The following is a 16,723-nucleotide window of genomic DNA, read 5'->3' on the forward strand; positions in this document are numbered from 1 at the left end:
TATTGTTAATGTGACAAATGCAGATAATTACTTCGATAATGAAATACTAGTTTCGAGCCCGTCAAGATCGTCTTTATTTCAGATACGATGTAATGTATCAATAAAGAAAAAATAAAAGTAAAATAAAAAAAAATAACTTTTAAAAAAATGGATCACTTATTTTTAATCAATCATGTCATGATTTTTTGTATAAATCTAGACTAACAACAATAAATTTGTGCGATTAGATATATTTTTACTCATTGTTTTTGTTTAAATTTCATGCCTATAGCATGCTCACTGCGCTATGGTCCTATAACTTTTATTGACCAGTTGGGGGTGGGGGGATCTGGGAGAAGGGTGTCCGTGATGTTTTTCATAGCAGACTAAAAACTCATGAAAAAGTAAAACATTAGGCGAGGGTTTATTCAAAGAAATGTTTACAAATCAAACAAAACAACTAAAATGCCTTTCAACTTGAGCTAGGCCAATATTAGATTATACATCCTCTGTTTGGGATCCCTCAACTCAAGAAAACATAAAGAAACTAGAACAAATACAAAATAGAGCAGTCAGATTTATGACAAACGAATATTACAATTTGACTAGAAAACCTAATGAAAAACTCAGAAAGACACAAAGATAGAGGTATATTTCTTATTCCATACGCTAGAACAAATTCTTACAATTTCTTCCCTTGTGCCATTAGAGAATGGAATGGGTTGCCTGAATCAGCCAGGTAAACTTAGCAGATTTTAAGTCTTTCTCTCTTTCTCTCTCTCTCCCTGTTTACTTACTGTAGCGCATTGATGGGTTTAGCCATTAAAAGCCATGAGAACATATATTAGATTACATGAGTTCAGAGGCGGCTCAAGGCGTAGACAATGTGGGCTACAGGCGCAACCGCCCAAGGCATCGCGATTCTAGGGGCCTTGCTCGATTTATATCAGCATTTTAAACCAAAAGGGAAAAGGTGTAGATGATGCTATACTATACATTTTAAATTCTATTTACAAACACATCGACTCACACAACACTTATGCAATCACACAATCCAAATCCAGATTCTTATTGAAAAAATGAAAGCCATGGAGATAAGTCCATATATGATTTTATGGGCTTATGAATTTTTGAGAATGAGACCTCAGAGAGTTAGGGTTAACAGCACAGTATCTAACGCATGTATTGTTAATACAAGAGCTCTCCAAAGGGCCGTGACATCGCCATTCTGGTATATTCTGTATACCAAAATGATCTTCAAGCATTTAGTCCTCTCTGTTATTTCACGAAGTTTGCAGAGGACGTGCCCTGGTCTCAGAGAGCGCGGAAGTAAATCTTTATTTAAGAGAAATCAACAACATTGAAAAAAAAATACTGTTAAGACCATATTTAATATTGAATAAACAGTAGCTGGGAAAAGCATAGAGATAGTTCAAAGCTTTAAATACTTTGAAACTGTGTTAGACAATAATTTTTTTTTTTTTGAAAACACAGATTACATAACCAAAAAAGGGCAACAAAGATAAGGGTTACTAAAAAAATGTCCTCCTTTAATGTTAGGTCTAGTTTAAAATATAGATGTGCATCTGTTTGTTTCATTAAAGAGCCCCCCCCCCCCCCCAAATAGAACTCGCCCACACCAAATTTAGGTCTAGAGCCGCCACTGTATTAGTTCATAACTGCAACACTGTTGCAGGACATTGCATAAGAGGATCTTCCCCCGCCCCCCCCCCCTCCTGATTTTTCAATCCAACTTTCATTAAAAATTCTTCCTTCTTCTGTAACTTCAGGTTTCAATTTATGATAGCCTCCATCTCCTGCCACCTTACGCTTCTTGCTGCTCATAACCTCTCCCAGCGAAGCCGTATTGTAGTTCACTTGCAGGATGTAAACACTTCCGGGTTATGTGACGTCACACCGCTGCACAGCTGCGGTGTTTATATTATTTATGTGCCTATTAAATAACGTACAAATAGACATTTTTTTTTTTTTACAAAGCTTAGGCATATATCAACTCACTCTGTCTGTCTGTCTGCGCCATATTTTGATAACGTTATTTCTCCCACACCTATTCTCGGATCAAGTTTGAAATTTGCACAATTATTCATTTGTAAAGAAAAGACATGAATCAATAAAAGAAAATTAGTCAATTAATTACTGTGATTAATTATTTTATTTGATACCAACAAGGGAAAGAAATACTTCAGTATTAACAGATATGGCTAGAAAAGTGTACACGTCAAAAAACTTAACACAATTATTTATTGTACCTAACAAAACATGAATCAATGAAAAAAGAAAACCAATTGGTCAATTCATTATTAATAATTAATTAATTATGTTTTTGTGTTCGATATTGATTAAAGGAAATAGATCTTATTGTGTTGATAGATACAGTTGTTTCACTTATATAAGCTTTGTTTCACTTATATAAGCTTTGTTTGTTTGTTTTGCAGTATTGTTTGAATAGTTTACTTGTTCATAACTGCAGGGGACTTATTAGTTGTAAGCATTACTTTAACAAATCAGCGCGTTTGTTTCCAGTCAAGAATGTTAGCAGCATAGAATGAGTGCAGTCAAGAATGTAAGCAGTATAGAATGAGTGCAGTCAAGAATGTAAGCAGCATAGAATGGGTGCAGTCAAGAATGTAAGCAGTATAGAATGAGTGCAGTCAAGAATGTAAGCAGCATAGAATGAGTGCAGTCAAGAATGTAAGCAGCATAGAATGAGTGCAGTCAAGAATGTAAGCACCATAGAATGAGTGCAGTCAAGAATGTAAGCAGCATAGAATGAGTGCAGTCAAGAATGTAAGCAGCATAGAATGAGTGCAGTCAAGAATGTAAGCAGCATAGAATGAGTGCAGTCAAGAATGTAAGCAGTATAGAATGAGTGCAGTCAAGAATGTAAGCAGCATAGAATGAGTGCAGTCAAGAATGTAAGCAGCATAGAATGAGTGCAGTCAAGAATGTAAGCAGCATAGAATGAGTGCAGTCAAGAATGTAAGCAGCATAGAATGAGTGCAGTCAAGAATGTAAGCAGCATAGAATGAGTGCAGTCAAGAATGTAAGCAGCATAGAATGAGTGCAGTCAAGAATGTAAGCAGTATAGAATGAGTGCAGTCAAGAATGTAAGCAGTATAGAATGAGTGCAGTCAAGAATGTAAGCAGTATAGAATGAGTGCAGGATCTAAAGTTTATATGTTTCCATGCCCGAAAGTAAACGTGGGTGCCATGTGGCAAGAACAGCAAACAACCGCCTAGACTTCCATGACGAAGGTTAAGTGCCCATTAGAGTTGGGTGGACTTCGGGGCCTCGGAAAAATTCCGAAATTAAGAATTTCAAGTCTTCACCGGGATTCAAACTCGAGACGAAAGGCCAGCATGTAATTATTTAGGTGATCTAATATTTAGGTGATCTAATATTTAGGTGATCTAATATTTAGGTGATCTAATATTCATCTCATTAATCATTATTTTAACAAGTACAAAGTGCTGGTTATTAATCATCTGTTGGTGATTTTTTTATTATGAATTAAAAAAAAAATCTGACTTAAAGTCGTGCGGTAGTTTTTTGTCAAGGATCGGCGGGCCACGGGGGAGACAGAATGTCACATGCTGCCCGTGTTTTGCGTTTTGCTGACCCCAGATATAAGTGATACAAACGTTTACAAGGAATTAATTTATTGTTCACTTTTCATAGCAGTTAGACGTGTGTGTTTTTAAAGTAGTTTGGCTTAGTGTAGATCTACAGTAGACAAGCTTATAGGACTATTAGAAAGAATTCTTTAAATGACTGTTACTTTATCTTATCTTATACATTACATTACTTTAATGCTCATCACCACACATCAAAAAACTTACCTCCTCCCACCTCCTTACACATCTCCATAACGCTGGTCTAACTCTATCCATCCGCTCGCGCGTTCCCTGGGGACAACGCGGCAAGTCTCTAAATCTGGTCGTCTTTTAGTGTGGTCAGAGATGCGGCCACTTCCTTTCATCTAAAAACATGACTTAATAAACGCGGGATCTTATTAACATTGGCTCCATAGAAGCGATGCTTAAAATAGAAACAAAAAAAAAACAAGCAAAGAAAGTGATGGAAAGACAATGGGGTAGAGCAGTGTTTCCCAAACTGTGTTCCGCGGGGCCTTAAGTGTTCCGCCAAGCCTGACAACTATTGCAATAATGGACTTGTAAGCCTACACGTGAATTATAATAAGAATAATAAGGCTTTTCTTCCAGTCCGAAGTTCAATGAGGAATGCAGTATTTCCCGTAGCTACGCAGCCCCAGCTGTAACCTACATATTTTGCCGCAGGCATAACATAACTTATATAACATTACTTTGAACTTCGCACTGATCTAGATTCTGAATCTAATTTTAAACAAGCTACAACAAAAGATCAGTGATCTCTGGACGAGTTTTTCTGAAGAGAACCACACCATTTTAAAACTAGCTTTTTTTTTTTTTTTTTTACTTTAGTTTCATACTTCCGTGAGAAGCAGGATTTTATTATGTTGCAATAACTATAGAAACTGGCTTGACGCCATACCAGATATTAGAATTCAGCTACCAATATCGAGTTAAATATCAAAAAGTTATGCTCTTTAAGGACATAATACACAATATACATGATGGGCTTATAAAAAATGCAGAATTAAGAATATGGTTTAACCATTAGTTTTTATTTAAACACTACGAAAAAAAGCAACCTAAAACTAATCAAAGTGTTCCGCTAAATTCTCCGAATGTGCAAAGTTTCACGTTTAAGGAAAAAGTTTGGGAAACGTTGCGGTCGAGTGATTAGTTAGAAACATTGCCTTTTGTTGATGTTAATGGGGGAGCAGAGAAGAGAAAAAAAAATGTTTTATGTACATATATTCATATTTGTTTTAGTTGTCATGAGAATGAGTGTCCACGCCTTATAATGGGGGCGCGGTGGCTGAGTGGTTACGCGCATGACCTCCAAACCTTGGTTCCTTTTTTTTTTATCTCGGTGAAGACTGGGATTTTAATTTCTTTACGGCCCTCAGAGTGCACCAAGCTCTAATTAGTTGGAAGTAAGGCGGTAGTTTATTGTGCTGGCCACATGACACCCTCGTTAACAGTCGGCCCTAGAAATCATCTTTCCCATAGATAGCAAAGTTTGACAGGGGAAACTACTTTTTACACAAGTTTGGTTGACCGACTACAATAGTAGAACAACTATGGTTCATCTCATGATGTATTAATATGTTTTGTGCATCTACTGCCGTTTATCAGTAGAAAGCTATAATGTCTTTGTAGAAAATAGGTTTTACTGTAGGAGCTGGATGCGGCTTGTGGTATGAGTAGCCTATTCCACAGTGGGCACTTGGTGGTCTGATTTAGATACATTTAGATTCATTGCAGAAAAGGCAGAAGAAATGCAAACAATGTGAACGTGTGTTGAAAATAAGGTTACTAGGAGTTGCACGGTCTGGTTGATGTGTGCTTGGGAGAAAAGCAAAGTAGATAAACGCTGCTGAACATTAAAATAAATTTGACATATTTCTTTAAGAACAAACTAACCAACAATGTATACGTGAGATATTTGACATAAGATATGTATACACAGACAAATAGAGAGTTACACACACACAAACAAAAGTACTTACCACACAGACTTTAGTTTCTCCATCATAATAAAGCAGATTTTTCAATGAAGTACTCCAAAAAAAGAAAACATTACACTCTACATGTGAACTCAACACAAGTCCAAATAAATGTTTCATCAATACAACCAAACCTCGGTTGATGGTATACTTTTAAATTGCTATTTTTTATGTTTTGTTTGTTTTTTTATCTATTATTCGTATATCTCAATCTTTTCCATCGTCCACAAAATTGGCTGATTATTCATGCGGAGTCGACACATTCATTTCTTGAACGAATCTTCTCAACAGACACACAAATGTAGTTTGTTATTTTAAAATGATATCAACTCACTCTATCTGTATATTTGTTACAATTCTGGTATACATTATTGTACTAAAGGTGTTACTCTAGTCAAATGTGAATATTCGTTTGTTAAGAATCTCACTGCTTTTTTTTTTTTGTGTGTGTCTGTTCCAGCTTCTTAATGTTTTCTAGAGTTGAGGGATTTTATATGGTTGTGCTTCTGTAGTTAAGGTTCAGAGTTTTATGTAGGCCCCCTGCTATTAATACTTCCGTCCTGAGGAGTCTCTAAATTTAGTGATTTTAGTGTTACTCAAGTCAAATCTGAATATTCTATATGCCAGATTTCTAGAAATTGGAGATTTTCACGATAAACTAAACAATGCCAAGGTCGCTGAACTTCTTATTTGTCAATTAAATAAAAAGAATTGAGCTCTAATGTTAGCATGTTCTCCGTGGATGGCAGTTGATCTTAACTTATCTTATTAAAGACGTTACTTCAAAAAAGAAGAGGAATACGTCCTTAGCGTGTCCCTAGTTCTATCTAGTCATGCATGTTAACCAATGACTTAAATTTTGCCAAGTCTTTGGTTTTCCTGGCTGACTCAGGTAACCCATTCCATGCTCTAATGGCAATAGGGAAGAAGGAGCATTTGCACAAATTTGTCCTAGCATATGGAACAAGGAATGTGACTGTGTCTTTCTGTATATTTTATTAGGTTTTTGTATTTGTATTTGGAAATTATGTTCAGTGTTGTTGTTGTTGTTGTTTAATGTATAATTTATTAATTTGGAATATTTGATTCCGCGGTGCTAAAAAAAAAGTGCTCTAGAATTATCATGTAGGTCCTACATTAAGAAAACAAACATAACATAACACTTCTATTATGGGGAGTTTTGTTTTTTTGTACACCGGATACACCGAAATTCTATCTATTTATAGTTTTTTCCGCCATGTATAAAAATCCCCTATACTATAGATAACTATATCGCAAAAACCTACCTCCTATTTTGGCTTTCACCGCAAGTCATGTGTGTGCAAACGGTGTACGATCATGACAAGTGGCCTATACAGAATAGTTTAGCTGTAACGCCAAATCAAAAAAAAACAACAAATTCTCTTATGCCAACATAATCCATAGAAACTAAAATCAATCTACACCGACCCTCTTCATAAATACTAAATGAAGACGATCTTCAACTTGTGCCGAGTGAGCAGTGTCCCCAAGGGCAGAGTCGGCTGAAACATTGGCTGTACACACCTGTACAGCCCGCCACGCGAAAGGGGAGGCTATTTATTAACACGGATATACACTGTAATAGAGTGGTGGGTATGACACAAGCGTGCTGATAATTTATTTTTTTCATTCCCTCACCAATCGATGATGTTGTCAACGGGAATGGCTCTGGTGACGTTAAGAACTAGACATCATTGTTACAAATTATTTTTGCATACAGATCTAGATCTAATTGTCAAGAGTAGTCTTCTCCTAGATATCTAGTTCACTTGGACACACACACACAAGCACGCAGCGCGAGATTAAAGAGCGGGAAAGCGACATGATTTGTTGGATCTGATAACATTCTAGTTATGCATTGACAAAATCTAAAAGAAAAGTACGGAGTTGTAGTGAGCTGTTAGTGGTCTTAAGTAGGAAAATCTGGGAGAAAGTTAGTGTTTGGTCAATGTGTGCGTGTGTGTTTTGAATGCATGTGATGTCATTGAAGTAGGGTAGAATGTTTCTTCCCCTCTGTTTAGCGTGGTTTGTTTTCTTCCACGCACTTACTCTTCCCTTTACAGACTTTCATTCTCTCCATTACTTCCATCTCACTCACTGCCACACTCACATTCACTTCCATCTCTCTCACTGCCACACTCACATTCACTATCTACATAATTCTCTTGCACAATGTCACTCTTTTCCTCACCCTGTTCCTCCTTTCGTTCATTCTCTTCTTCACATACTCACTCTCTCTTCTCTCTGTCTCATTCTCTCTCCCCCTCTAAGACTCCCCTTCAATTTCTCACTCTTATAATTATCTTACTCTCTCATATTCCTTCATTCTCTCAAGCTGAACCTCTTATTTCCCCTCACTCTCTACTCTTTCTCTCTCAGTGTCTCTCTCACTCTCTACAGAAACAACGTTAGATATTGAGTTCGGGAATCCCATTTTCTATTTTTTTAATTCTTACTCTATTACTGTCCACCTTGTGTATCTACTGTGCTTGGATCTTGCGCGCCTAAACGTTTATGATTTGATAAGCAAATTAGGTAATACGCTTTCTGATTATAGTTTATTTTATCTACATCTGAGCATTAAAAATAAAAATAAACTTAATAGAATCCTAAATGCTGCTGGCAAAATCATTGGCAAAAAACAAACCCCATTTGGGCAGTTGTTTGAGACAAACATCTATAAAAAAGCTAACAAGATCCTCGAAATAAAGAATCACCCTTTGTGTCAGGATTTTGTGATTTTACCATCACAAAGGAGATACAAGACACCGATAGCAAAGACAAACAGACACAAACACTCTTTTGTTCCCCTGGCAATCAAATCATTAAATAAAAACAATCTGGTATAAACTTTTGTCACATGTAAATTATGAATGAGTCTGGTGTGAATGTACACTTTGGTTTCTTATAGTTATAATGTTTTTTGTTTGGTATAATGCACAAATTGTAAGACAAATTTCCTTACGGATAATAAAGATTATTATTATTATTATTATTATATGCTAATATATTGATATGTAGGCTAAATGTTAATTTTAAAAAACCTTAAAAGCTAACATTCAAATAGAATAATTTAACCTTTTTTTTAACAAAAACATTGACAAAGTGTTGATACGAAAACTCGCTGGTATGTAAAGAAGTTTTCTTGCAGTTTTAGTTTCCACTATTCAAAAGTACTAGTCGATCCACGGCGTTATTTTGTAGGACCGGCCTTAGGCCAATGCAACCTATGCGACCGCAGTGGGACCCGCACTTTCAAAGGCCCCGCGCTAATTCTAGGTGTAAATTATTAAATTAAACCATTTTATAACTTATAACAGAATTCCAGCAGCCTCCTGATTTACCAGGAGCCCCTTGAAATCTCCGGGAATTATTAAAATCTTTTGATAACTCAAAAAAAATAAATTTCCTGAAATATATAGACAAAAAACTGTCATTTTTGGGGTGTCATTCAAAATAGAAAACGCCAATCCTAGGCGCCAGCTTCCTGAAAGTTTGGCGATGACTTGTAAAGTTGTTGCCCAATAGGCTACTGGGAATAGACATCGATCAGCCGTGGGGAAACTTGTGTCACAATGTCAAAAAACAAAACGAGGGAGTATTTTTTTTTTAATTAATTATTGAAATCCCGTGGTATAGCCCTTCCGCAACAGTCGGGTCTGCAAAAGTGTAGGGACCACTGTAACTATTATAGTACACTTTGTTCTTATAGAACATCCAACTGGTTGCAATTTGCAGAGTGAGAGAGGAGACTTAATAGTAGTAGTGCGCGTGTGTTTTCTATTTTATTTGCTTCTGTTAATGCAGAACAATAACAATACAGTCTATAATGTACAGAAGCAGCCAATAGTAGGCCAACAGTACAAACATACTGTTCTATGTTTTGAAGCAAAAATAAGGCCCACAGCTTAGAGGCGGACTTACTGTATTGTTATTGTTATAGCGTTAGATACGGATGAGTCCGTTAACTGTCATGGAATCCACATATTGATGAAACTACAAAAAAATCAAACAAAGCATTAGGATTTATTAAAAGAAATTTCTATAAATCAAATAAGAACATAAAACTAAAATGTTATTTAACCTTGGTTAGGCCAATAATAGAATATGCATCCTCTGTTTGGGACCCCTCAACTCAAGAAAACATTAAGAAACTAGAACAGACACAAAATAGAGCAGTGCGATTCATAACAAACGAATATTCACATTTGACTAGAGTAACACCTTTAGTAAAATCACTAAATTTAGAAAGCCTTCAGGACAGAAGGCTCAAAAGTAAAGTAGCAATAATACATAAAACACTGAACCATAATCTTCAAATACAAAAACAAAATTTAATAAAATACTCTGAAAGACACAAAGATAAAGGCACATTCCTCGTCCCATATGCTAGGACAAATTTTTACAAATACTCCTTCTTCCGTAGTGCTATTAGAGCATGGAATGGGTTGCCTGAGCTAGCCAGGAAAACCAGTGACTTGGCAGAATTTAAGTCATTGGTTAATATGCATGACTAAATGCATGACGCGTAGGACGTAATCATCTTCATTTTTGAAGTAACGTCTGTATTATATAAGATAAGATAAGAAGATGAGTTTACGGTATATATATATAGTCTACCCTTACGGCTAAGGGCCCCGCGCACTGCTAAGGCCGCCCCTTGCCGCACTTTTACTGTACCAATCTTTTATAGACTGAAATACCATGTAGTGGATTTCTTTGGATAGATAACCTATCTAGTTCTTATAGACCCGGACTTTTTATTCAGTATTTTCGAAGCCTTTCCCACCAAGTGGGCTATAGAGTCTATATCTAACCACATTGCTACACTGTGCATTATCACAGAACAATTTCTTGAGTGGAAATCCCCTCTGTACATGACATTTGTGGATTTTGAGAACGCCTTCGACAGTAGGCCTATTGACAGAGACATACTCTGGAGACTGATGAAGCATTACGAAATTCTAACAAAATTCACCAATATACGATGACTCATCATAACTAAGTAGGCCTAATACACAATAGTAAGCTCACCAACCAACCAACCCATTTCAAGTAAAAACAGGAGTAAGATAGTGCTGTATGCTTTCGCCCTTGATATGTTTGCTAGTGATTGATTGGGTCATAAGACAGTGAAAAAGAAAACATAAGTTATGAGGATCAACAACAGACAAGAGAACTCAATCATGCTACAGGCCTACTACAAGGAGAGAACATCCTCGATACGGACCATTTCACTTATCTGGGAAATAGAGTCAGTAAAGACGGCGAAGCTGATGATGATATACTATTTCGGATCAATAAAACTAGGTTTGTCTTTTCCACTCTTCAAGCGATCTGGCCCTCTAAGGCATTATCTCTACATAACAAGATACGAATCTATAATACAAAAGTTAAGTCGGTCCTTTTATACAGTTCATAATAATCATAAAAATGGAGAGTCACTAAAACAAATATGGAAAAGCTCCAGTTCTTTTTTAAATATGCCTACGCCGGATCAGTGGCGTCACTAGGATGGGTGTCACCCGGTGCGGTATGATCAGGGTGTCAAACCCCCCCACCCAACGTTCCACTGTTTCTTCCCAATAAAAACTATCGTTGGTTTGTTCTTTTTTGCGCAATAATACAGTTCGTTAAATTGCTGTTACACAACGTTCAAATGAGTATAGATTATGTTTGTGTCTCTGATATTTTATCATTAATTATTACATATTAACACCTAAGATTTTTAATTACAAACAAATTAATCATAGCTGAACAAGCTTTCCTTAGTAAATTTTAAAGAACTCCTAACGGAAACTTTTTAACATTATAGTGCTAGTTTCCTGAAGACGACTACTGGAAAAAAATGCAACTTTATGAAAAGCATAATGATCGGTACAAATACTTGAAAAGGAATTATTTTTTAATCTTAACTTTTAAAAGTTTACAATAAATTTAGAAAATAAAAACCTAAATTTCCTTTTCAGGATTTCAACTTTGAAAACTTATAAATAACTTTAAACTCAATATATTTTGTGACTTCGTTTTCCATGGACGGAAATGCTTGATTTCAAATTCGATTTCAAAAGTTATTGATATTTGTTAATTAACTTTAGTTTTGAAAAGCTTCTTCCCCATGACGCCACGTAGGCATGCCATCTGCCACGTAAACGTATTGGGCAAGAAACAGTTCAAGGCTTCAATCTAAGGCTGGTAGAGGTTCGTTGACGTCCTTCAAAACTTGGCTGCCTGTAGATGTCTTCTAGTTCACATATCTTGTCGTCTGGCTAAGTATAAAAGAGATTGATGCACTCAGCATTGACCTCTTGTTCTCTATTTGATTAGTGAATCCGGAATCTTAAGATTACTTTCCTGATGTGTTCTTATTGTTAAAAAGTTTCTGTTGCAATCACATGCTCGTTTGATTGGACAAAAGTAATCTCAATAAAAATTTGAGCTAACTTGTCACACATTTCTTAGAGTAAATGAAGTGCTCTAGCTTTGCCACCACTTTGCCAATAATTAACACTTTTATTCGAAGTTACTCTTGTGTTGTGTTGACTTTTTCCTCGGTACATCTGCCAACAAGAAAGTCAAGCGATGAAAAGTTTGCATGTATTCACAGACAGCTGTCTTTGCGCTGCTCCTCTACTGTTTGTATTTTTAGAGCGACGGCAAAGAGTTTCGCCTTCACACTTTCATCCAATCTTTCTTTCATGGCTCTAACATCAACACCAGAGATTTGTTCATGTGACACTCTATCATTTATTTAAATATCCCATCGATTGGTAAAAGCGGCAAAGAAAGAAAACATTTTTCTAGAAAACTAAAAAAATGTATGTTAGAAGCATTTTCTTAGTCCAAATATCTAAAATAAATGGTGTACACATCCATTCAAGTTTCTTTTCTGTTCTTCATTAATACTGCCTGCTTTTCTTCGTGAATTCTTGACAATGTAGCTGCATGACCATGTCCTTGAGCTCATCATATCAATCTCTCTCCAGGCGTTTTATATTATCAGAACTGCTACAATCAGCTTTTGGTCCACTTAAAGAGGAATATCTCACAATATTTCAGTGGTTTGAACATTACCATTGCTACTGTTAATATATTTTACAACTTAAGAGATCTATGTTAGGTGTGGTGTGATACAAGAGTACCAGAGTACCTTGCAACATTTATGTCTCAGATAAGTATATCCCTGAAGTGATATGCTAAAACATTTAGAAACAAGCATCTATTGGTACAAGCATCGCTCCCTTGCAGTTTTATAAGTTATTATTTCAGCACTGGGTCATATTTGGATAATATTTCCACAATCCCGAGAAAAAAATTCCATTATTTATGTAAAGTCTTCTTCAATTTGCCACCAAATACCAACGTTTGCTTTGCTAGAAACAGTGCGATAGTAATCAAATCTATAAGTGCAAGATGTTCCTCTGTTTTCTCATCTATACATCAATCATAGCAATGATTTCCTTGTCAATTGTTTTTGTAGCATAAGTCCAGCTGCTTAATTGTTACAAATTTGAAAACCTGATAAATGTTCTTCATTCTTCTCGCGAGTTTCTGTTTGTGGACATGCCCACTATTTATCAAACAAGCAAATCTTCCTATTGATTTTTCCACATTAAGAATCATTTTATTCAACCATTCCTATTGTGTTAATATTAGAAGATATTACGTCATTGTTTGTTGTTTATGTTTTATGCGAAAGCAAAGAATCGGACGGAAATAAAAGTCAGTTATATATGTCTACCTTGATAAAGACAGTCTCGTTATTATCATTGTTAATTAGTAACGTCTACAGTAATTTATTATTAATCTGTGACTACAGAACACCTATGCTTTATGATCTTGCTTCTCTCACATTTTTAAGTTGGTAATTTTTTTTTTTCATTTTTGTTGAAAATTGCATTTCATTCTGCTCGGATGTCGTCCCCAAACGGGTGTCACCCGGACCGCACCCCCCCCCCCCCCCCCGCGTGATATTAGAAATTAGGTGGCCAGAAAAGATAAATACTGTCAATTTGTGGGAGAGATGGGAGAGAACTAGACAAAAGCCCATAGCCCAAGATATCAAAAAGCGAAAGTGGGGCTGGACACACCCTGCGAAAACCAGCTACCAATGCTGCAGGGCAGTCACTTGATTGGACTCCGCAAGGAAAGAAGAAAGTGGACAGACTCAAGCAAACCTGGAAGGGGTCAGTCATCAATGAAGCTGAGGATACTGGAATGAATATGGGGGCAGATGAAAAAAGCTGCTCAGAACTAGTGATGGGCAAAAGTTAACTAAAAAGTTAATAACTTTTAGTTTAACTAAAAAAAAAAATAGTTAAGGCCATTGTTTAACTAGAAAAAAAAAGTTTGGTTAAAATCGTAGTTTAAGTAACTTTTTTTTTAGTTATTAACTAAAAAGTTTAATTAAAATTTGTACAACTTTTCAACATGTGGTCAGAGTTGAAACGCACATCCTGTTTTCTGGTCATGTGATATCAATAGCTCTGATTATCAAAAAAATGATGCTGTTAACAACTATTTAGTCAGTCTGCATTTGAAGAGGACAAAGTAAGATGCTGGTAGAAGTCATGTGATTAAATATTTGCAATTGAAAGTAAGTAGCGGATCCAGAACTTTTGAGTGGGGGGGGGCGATTTTTTTTCCAAACCCTAACCCTAACGCCGAGTAAACCCTAACCCTATGCATAAACATGCGTACAGCATATATATATATATGAGAATAAAACGTCATGTTGAGGCCTTTCTCTTGCAAGCTTGGGGGTCTGGGGGAGCGCTGTAAGATTCCCCAGTGGGGTTCGGGGCGAAACGCATCCTTCTGACATCTACAGCTCATTAATTATCAGTGGGGTTGGGGCGAAGCCCCGACGCCAAAAGCTATTTCTTGCATTCTTCACTGAAGAAACGCATTCTCCTGACATTTATAGCTCATTATTTATCAGTGGGGTTCGGGGCGAAGGCGAAGCCCCGAAGCAAAAAGCATTTTCTTGCATTCTTCACTGCATAAACTCATTTTCCCTGCATCTACAGCTCATTATTTATCAGTTGGGTTCGGGGCGAAGCCCAATCACGAAAAGCGTTTTCTTGCATTCTTCACTGAAGAAACGCATTCTCCTGACCTAAAGTTCATTTTTTATCCTATTATAAAGGACCTTTCGAATAATGTTGAAAAATATTCTAATATAAATTTTTAGGCACTTCCTTGAAAAGATAAGATACTAAGATAATCTTTAGATTAAGGCTTTGAGGATCGCCGCCGAAAAAAAATTATTCGATAAATAATATTCAAGCATAAATTGTGAGTTATAGTCCAAAACTTATTTAACTAGAAAAATATCAGATTGAGTAAAGGTTGGAAAAGGGCGACTAGGAAACGATTATCTGGGTTTAGAGCTCATCTCAATCGTGACTCTTATACTGAAAAAATTTGTTTATAACTTTTCCAAAGCAAAGTCTTTCTTAAAATAATTAAGATAAATTCATGTGAAATTACATAAACTCTGTCTGGAAAGGGTAGGGGGCGATAGAGTGAAAATGATTAATCCTCACTCCTTTTTATAATTTCTGCTAATGATTGCATTTGGCATTAAAGAATAGGGTTGGGGCGACTCGATATAAGAATTTAACTTTATATCTTGTATAAATTATTTAAGTGACAGATTTTTTTTTAATTTTGTAATTTCTTAACTATAATACAAAAAGAAAAAGTATTGTTTTGTCCCATGGGGGGGGGGGGGGAGGGGTGAAGGTGATAGCATGTATCGCCCCTCCCACCTGGTACAACCCTTTTTCATTTTATATTTACTAATGATAAAATTTGAGATCAGAGTGTGGTGCGACATAATATACAATGGGTTCACGTAGTTTATAGCCTATTATATACATATTCAACTAATTTTGTTCACATACAATGATTTCTCCATAAAAATAGGACCGCCCCCCCCACTCAGAGGGCTAGAGTGGGGAGGGCAGTACATGCAATCGCCCCCCCACCCCACCCACCGAATCGACAAAAATACCTGAAGGAGAGCGACATGATATGAAATTTATATATTAATTCAACTAATTTTGTTCACAAACTATGATTTCTACGAAAAGTAGGACACCCCCCCACTCAAAGGTTTTAGGTGGGAAGAGCAGTAGAGGTATTCGATCCCCACCCCATCGGCCAACAGGGGAACGACATAATATAAAGATCGATTGGTTAAAATACCAATAACAAGTTTTAATCATATAGATATTCAATTGATTCTGTTAGCAAGCTGTGATTTCTACATATAAATTGGACCGCCCCCCCACTCGAAAGTTTAGGGGGGCGGAATTGATGCCATCGCCCCCTCCCGACCCCACCATATCGACAAACATACTAGAGGGGGGTGAAATAATCTAAAAATAGGTTTAAATATAAATAATTAGTATATATTATTAACATAAGTAATAAATTCGTATACAAATTGTGTGAATTCTATACTAAAATTCCCCCCCCCCTCCGGGGGGGGGGTCGGCCGAGTGGGGTGAGGGGGGGCGAACGCCCCTACCGCACCCTCCCTGGATCCGCCAGTGTTGAAAGTACTCTAGTATAATAAAATGTTAAACATTTTTTGCTAAAAGCTTCTAAGCTATATTATGAATGGGATTGTTCCGAATTTTTTTTTTTAATGAGCCACGTGGTGGTGTTCAATTTCTGTTTATAGTGGGAGTCTGATTAGTGAGTTAGGTCAATATTATAATAAATGGTTTTGATCAATTCGTTGCGGCAAACAATAATTTTTTTTTAACTGCAGGAACATCAACTACACCCTTTTATAGTCTTAAGACTAAGAATCGACAGATAGGCCTATATAGATTAATTAGGATAACCAACTCTAGAAAACGAAATCTTAATCCACACCCTCTCTTGACCATAAAGTAAATAGTCTGTGTCCAACTGATTTTAACAACCTGGTCATCTAGACATACGCATGTAAGCCTAGCATGGGCGTAGCCAGGGGGGGGGGGTTCAAACCCTCCCCCCCCCGAAATGAAATCCCCCCCCCCCTCCCAAGGGGGATCGGAATTTAGTGAATGATTTTTTGCTTTGATTTTGTT

At 36.5% G+C, this 16,723-nt stretch overlaps 1 protein-coding gene across 2 annotated transcripts in view; it reads right to left on the bottom strand.

Moving 5' to 3' along the window:
• The window catches only part of LOC106074453 (uncharacterized), a 158,283-nt gene extending 151,173 nt beyond the window's left edge, over window positions 1-7,110 (bottom strand). Inside the window, exons 1-2 of one of the 2 annotated variants that reach the window (XM_056007975.1) lie at window positions 6,902-7,110; window positions 5,619-5,895 (exon numbers count right to left, since the gene is read on the bottom strand). The gene's annotated coding sequence lies outside the window, so the exon portion shown is untranslated. Of the gene's footprint in view, window positions 1-5,618; window positions 5,946-6,901 lie in introns of those variants that run through there. The other variant, XM_056007976.1, reaches the window with a different exon arrangement.
• Between the last annotated feature and the right edge of the window lie 9,613 nt (window positions 7,111-16,723).

Source organism: Biomphalaria glabrata, chromosome 13 (genome assembly GCF_947242115.1).
Source record: "Biomphalaria glabrata chromosome 13, xgBioGlab47.1, whole genome shotgun sequence".
NCBI classification, from domain to species: domain Eukaryota; kingdom Metazoa; phylum Mollusca; class Gastropoda; family Planorbidae; genus Biomphalaria; species Biomphalaria glabrata.